Source organism: Octodon degus, unplaced genomic scaffold (genome assembly GCF_000260255.1).
Source record: "Octodon degus isolate 3935 unplaced genomic scaffold, OctDeg1.0 scaffold00070, whole genome shotgun sequence".
NCBI lineage: Eukaryota > Metazoa > Chordata > Mammalia > Rodentia > Octodontidae > Octodon > Octodon degus.
The window spans coordinates 8,989,052-8,995,356 of NW_004524646.1; positions in this window are offsets into that span (position 1 = coordinate 8,989,052).

Sequence of the window (6,305 nt, forward strand, 5' to 3'; positions counted from 1 at the left end):
GCGTTTATTCTACTGAGCCATCACCCTGGCCCCAATTTTATTTAATCTTTCAAAGAACCAACTCTTAAGTTCGATTCTTTATATTATTTTCTTAAGTCTCCCATGTGTTAATTTCTTGTATGATCTTTGTAATTTCCTCTCATAAATGCTTTTGGCTTAGCCTGTTCTTTTTCTAGAAGTTTGAGATTCATCATTAAGTTGTTTATTTGTGCTTGCTCTATTTTCCTGATATGGTATTCACTGCTATAAATTTCCCTCTTAGGACTACTTTCATTGTGTCCCATAAGTTCTAGTATATTGTATTGTCATTATCATTTAACTGTAGAGACTGTTTAATTTCTTCTTTAATTTCATCCATGACCCATTGGTTGCTCAGGAGGGTGTTATTAATTTGCATGTGTTTATGAAGTTTGTGGGGTTTTTTGTCATTGATTTTCAATTTTACTGCACTATGGTCTGATAAAGTGCATGAGGTAGTTTCAGTGCCTTTGCATATACTTAAGCATGGTCTTTGAGCTAGTATGTGATCTGTTTTGAAGAACATCCTGTGCACATCCGAGAAGAATATATTCCAGTGTGGGGTGGGACATTCTGCAGACATCTACTAAGTCCATTTGTTCAAAAGTTTGGTTCAGTTCTAATATTTCATTGTTGATTTTGTTGTCTAGTTGATCTGTCTTTGTGACAGTGGGGTAAAGACCCCACCCCAATACAGTTGTTTTGGTGCATATTTGATTTTTCATCTCTGTTACTTAGTTGGGTGCACTGTATTTGTTGCATATATATTTATGATTGCTATCGCTTCCTCTTGGATTGTTCCCTTTACAAAGATGTAATGACCTTCTTTATCCCTCTTAATGAGTCATGGCTTGAAGTTCACTTTGTCTGCAAGTAGAATAGCCACCCCTGCTTTTTTCTGAGCTCCTGTCTCATGGAGTATTGCTTTCCATTGATTTTCAGTCTGTGCATTTCTTTTTTAATTAAGTGTGATTCTTGAATGCAGCATATTGTTAGGTCTGGCTTCTTGATAATTTCTGCCAGTCTGTCTTTTGAACAATGAATTGAGACCATTGACATTGATGGTCATAATGATAGGAAATGACTTATCCTTGTCATGTAATTTTCTGTTGTTGGCCACTCCTACTCATCTGTTTTAAGTGTTTGCCTTTCTTCGAGGATTCCTTCTATTCCTCTCCTGGTGGATGGAGTTTTAGTCATTCTCTCTTTCTAGAAGGTCTTTCAAAATATTTTGGAATGCTAAGTTGGTGGTCATAAATTCCTTCAGATGTTCTTTGTCGAGGAACTGTCTTATTTTTCAAATCAGTTTTTAAACAGTTTTGTAAGATATATCAATCTGAATTGAAGGTTATTTTCCTTTAGAACTTGAAATACCAAGCTCTTCTTGACTTGAGGGTTTGTGCTAAGAGGTCAGCTGTGATTCTGATGGGCTCTCTTATATAGGTGATTTGTTTCTTTATGATAACAGTTTTTAAGATTCTGTTCTTGTCTTGAATTTCTGAAAAATTGATTGTGAGATACCTGGCTGTAGGTTCTTGTTTGTTTGTTTGTTTGTTTGTATCATGGCTAATTGAGGCTATCTATATGCCTCATTTCATTGTATGTCAAATTATTTTTCTCTACCAGGGCAGTTTTCTGCCATGATATCTGTGAAGTGGGTTTTTTTTTTGTTGTTGTTGTTAATTTTTAATGTTATTTGTGCTTTCCTGCTTTTTCAGACTCATAGTGATCCTCCTTTTTTCAGCTTTTCTTGTGCTGGGATTACAGGCATACACCACTATGCCCCAACTCTGTGGCTGGTTCAGCCTACCCTGGGGTTGGGGCTGGTGCAGCACATGGTGCCAGGGATTAAACTGTGGTTCACTGGCACTTTAGTTTGCTGAGCTATGTCGCCGGCCCCTCTCCTGCTTTTTTATTGAGTCCAGTCAGTCTTGTTCTTCTTCACCTCATTTATCAGCTGCTGGATTGATTTCTCATGGCCCTTTGCTAATTTTAAGGAATCTTTCTTTTCATGATCATTAACTACAAGCCTTTCTTCTGTATCTGAGATCTGGTCCTTAAAGTGGTTTAGTCTGCTGGGATACTTTCAGTGGAATTTTATTTTATTTTATGGAAGGGTCTGCAGGGTGTTCAGGGCCTCACTACTAGATCGGACTCTTAGTGATCTGTCTGTTTATAGCCTCCCAAGAGCTGGGATTATAGGCCACGCCCAGTCTCAATTGCCATCTCAGCATGCCCTGGGAGTGGGGTCGGCAAGGCAGACCTGGGATCAATCCCCGGCCCCTTAGTCTGCTGAGCTATTTGGCCTGGCCCTTCAGTGGAATTTTAATTCTCCTGGATATTTGCTTGAATCTCTGTTATGAGGTGTTATGTTTTGTTTTGTGGTGGTACTGGGGATCGAACTTAGGACCTTGTGCTTGCCAGGCAGGCACTTACGCTGCTGAGCTATATCCCTGGCCCCTTGAATCTGTTATGGATTTTGTTCTTTTCTATTTATGGGCTTAATAATTTTCTTGAGCTGCTTTTTTTTTTGGTCTGTATCTGCTCCACAGGCACTAAGTATAGTTTTCATTGTGGACACCATCCCTGCAGTTATCTGAGAGATTATTCCTGAGATTTTTTTAATTTTAAGCGTTGCATTCAAATTTTTTTTCTTTTCTTTTTTTTTTTTTTTTAGCAGAACCAGGGATTGAACCCAGGCCCTTGTGCTTGCCAGGCAAGCATGTATTCTACTGAGCTATCTCGCTGGCCCCTGCATTCAAATTTTTGTTTGACATTTTTGTTTGTTTGTTTTTATCACTTTAGAGAGGCCACTGCCCCTTGGGTTTGCCTTTGGTGAACTGGATGGTTAGGGGTGCAGTCTTATGTGTCTTATCATTTTTTCTGTTTTTAGTTTATTCCTGGGGTCATGCTTATAAATTGCCTTTGGTGGGTTCCTTTATTGCTGATGTTTAGAACTTTTAGGAAATGACTACTTCTTTGAAGTATTTTCTAGGCATAAGTGGTGTTTGGGTTTTGAGTCTGTTGCATGATCCTACCTCTTCAGTTTGTTGGGGATGAGAAGTTGCTGCTGGTTTGGCGCAGCCAGTGCCCCTTGGCACTGTGCCACAGCATTTTCTGTGACCCTTAGTCAATTTCAGTCTTGGAATACCAGGAAGAATAGCTGTTTAGAACTATTATGCCTCTTTTGGCTGAATACCAGTAGCAGTAAAAGTAGCAATGATCACAGCCTTGAAAATGATGACAAACTTAGGTAACTTAATTTTTTTTTATTTTTGAGACAGATCTCACTATGCATTTGGGCTGGGCTTGTGCTTACTTTTGTAGCCCCCAGGCTGGTCTCGAGCTTGCAGAAGTCTCCTGGCTCAACGTCCCAAGTACTGGGATTACAGGTGTGTGCTACTGCCCCGTTCTGTAACTATTAATTTTCAACCTTTTACCATATGAACTAGATTTGTAGTTGTATAACAAAATCAAAAACATACTAGAAGACTAGGCGTGGTGACACGCACCAGTAATCCTAGCTCTTGGGAGACTGTAAATAGATGGATCACTATGAGTCCAATCTAGTACTGAGACACTGAACACACTGTAGACCCTTCCCTAAAATTAAAAAAAAAACCCAGAAAATAATATACAGTATATAAGTCCTTACTATATCAGTTTTACCGTAGGGGTTAAAATTAAAAGGGGTTCAGAAAAAAAAATAGCTACAGGGAGAGATTAGAGGTAAAACTTGAGCCATAGGGGAATCATGCTAATGTTGGGAAACTTGTGTTGACTGGAAGGAAAGCGAAGGAACAGATAAAAAGAACAGAACAGAGCAGCAACCACAAAGAGGCTAAAGACCATATTCACACTTATATAAAAGTAAGATCAAACTATGAAGGTGAAAAAAAATTACCACAACAACAAAAAATGAATGAGAGAAAAAATTCCAGGTTTGTCTGTGCTTTCCCTGTAGACAGTGTGTGATGACAGAGTCCTGATATATTCTGGTCGGTCCCAGTGAGACAGCAGTAGCTTTTTTGGGAGGTGGTGGGTAAGCTTTGCAAGCCTGCACCTTCTGGGCAAGACCAGACTAATTCAGCCTGCAGCTGCAAATGCACTCTTCAAGGACCTGAGCCCACCTGGGAGCCACTGGAGGGAGTTAACAGCCGCTCTGAGTTCTGCGCACAGCCAGCCCTTCTCCGAGGTGGCTCCTGGCCAACTGCTCTTTTGCACAGGCTGACTGATCCTTCAGCACTCGCTGCTGGCTAGTGCAGTCCTTCTTGTCCACTGCTGCATCTCTGTGGAGGCCTCTGACATCCCCAGGGCTCATCACGTTTCTGCAGGTCTGAAATCGCTCCTCTGGTGCAGTGAGTCCTGTTTCAGGGCGAGGTTCACCACCTGCTACTTCCTTCAGTGAGGTTTCTCTCCACACTCTGCGGGCATCAGTTCATAGCCCATATCCTTTCTGGGGCCCGGGGACCCACTTCCCTCCTCTTGTCTTCCTCACCTTGCTGACTTTCAGCATCTGGATTGCAACACTCGGGTTCTTGCTCTGCTGCTTACCACTGCGCCTTTCCAATACCTCTCCTGCCTGTTATTTCTAAGAAATGGTTGAGCAGCCACCTTAGCTGGAGAGTTGTGCTGTTGTGCTTCCCATTTTCAGTTCTGAATTTATCTTGCCTTGGTTTTATTTTCTTTCTGGTCCCTGAGTGGAGTGGGTTTGCCATCTTTGCTCCCTGCTTGGCTCCAACTCACCCTGTCACACTGCCATTCTTTTGGGCCCTCAGTGAGATAAGCTTTCTTTGTCTGCTGAGGTTCACAGCTGTGCCAGCTCTCTTCCTTCACACAAGGATTTCCACGTGCTCTGTGTTCTCTAGAAAGCAGCTGTGAACTTTTGGTGATGGACAAATGGAGTAGCTCCCCGGTTCTCCACAGTCAGTCACTCAGACGGAACCCTGGTAGACCCTTGTTGTGACGCCCTAGTTGTTTCTTTGAGTTCCTAAATTGAACGTTCTTGCAAAGACCCAAGTTGCATAGCAGTGAGTTAGTTATGGAAGAGCAACTAATGTATTTATGTGTCTCTGTGTTTATACCATTAGTCGCTAGATTCTTGTTCATTCCTTAAATTCTGTCTTAACATCCGGTATTTTCCTCTTCTGATTATCAAGATATCTTAATGAATACTGTCATTGTTCACAATTTAGACTGTATATAGAAAATATCAAAAGGCAAACCAGCTGTAGCACTACTAGTCCACAGAAAACCATTGAGACTCTTTTGACATACTTTCTTCCAGTTTTTTTTACGCAAACATTGTATAAGTTTCATATTATTACATATAATTCATGAATTCAATTTTTATGTTTCAGTATTTTTTCTTAGGGATTTATGATATTTTCATGGCTGTTTCCTAACATTGGATATTTAAGCATTTAAGTTGTTTTCAATATCGAATATAAGCATTTCAAAAAAAAAACCTTTTTTTTTTTTTTTTTTTAAACAGTCTCATTGTATGGTCTAATGTGGATTTAGATTCACCTCAGTCAGCCTCAAGTGCTAGAGTTGCAGGTGTGTACCACCATGCTTAGCTGAACATTTTTCCTGAACAACATCGGTCAGAAATCTTTGTTAGCATGTATGAATATTCCCTTAGATTTAAAAAAGCGAACTACTGCATTAAAAAGTATATAAAACTGAAAGTTACTGATATCTCTTATAAAATGATTTTGTAAAAATCTGTCAGTTAACACCCTGCCCAGTAAGTTGGAGTGACCAGTGTACTTTTTGTCACCATTAGTGCTGTGGACTTACTGTGTGTCCCCACTCAGATTCATATATTAAAGCCTGGTACCTTTAGATGGCTTTAGAGGGTGGGTCCTGAGCAGGGTGAGTAGGTCCATGAGGGTGGGGCCCTCACAAGTAGGATTAGTGCCTTTGTAAGAAGTGACGGGAAACATGATCTCTCTTTAACAAGTGGCCATCTGCAAACTAGACTCTGCCAGTAGGGTGACCTTGGACTTTACAGTCACCAAAACTGTGAGAAATGTTTCTTGTTTAAGTCACCAGCCTGCTATGACATTAAATATTACGTTTATTAAGGTTAAGCTTTGCATGACTGGTAGTGAGCTTGAACAATTCTTTATTTGTAAAGAATTCTGTTTTCTTTTTAGTGTGTGTATGCATTGTGTGTGTAATGATTATTATCTTTGTCCTGTTTTTTTTGCTGGCTTGCTGTTTTTGGTGGCTATGTTTTTTTAAGTTTTATGAAGGTTTAACTCTTACGACTTTAATCTGTT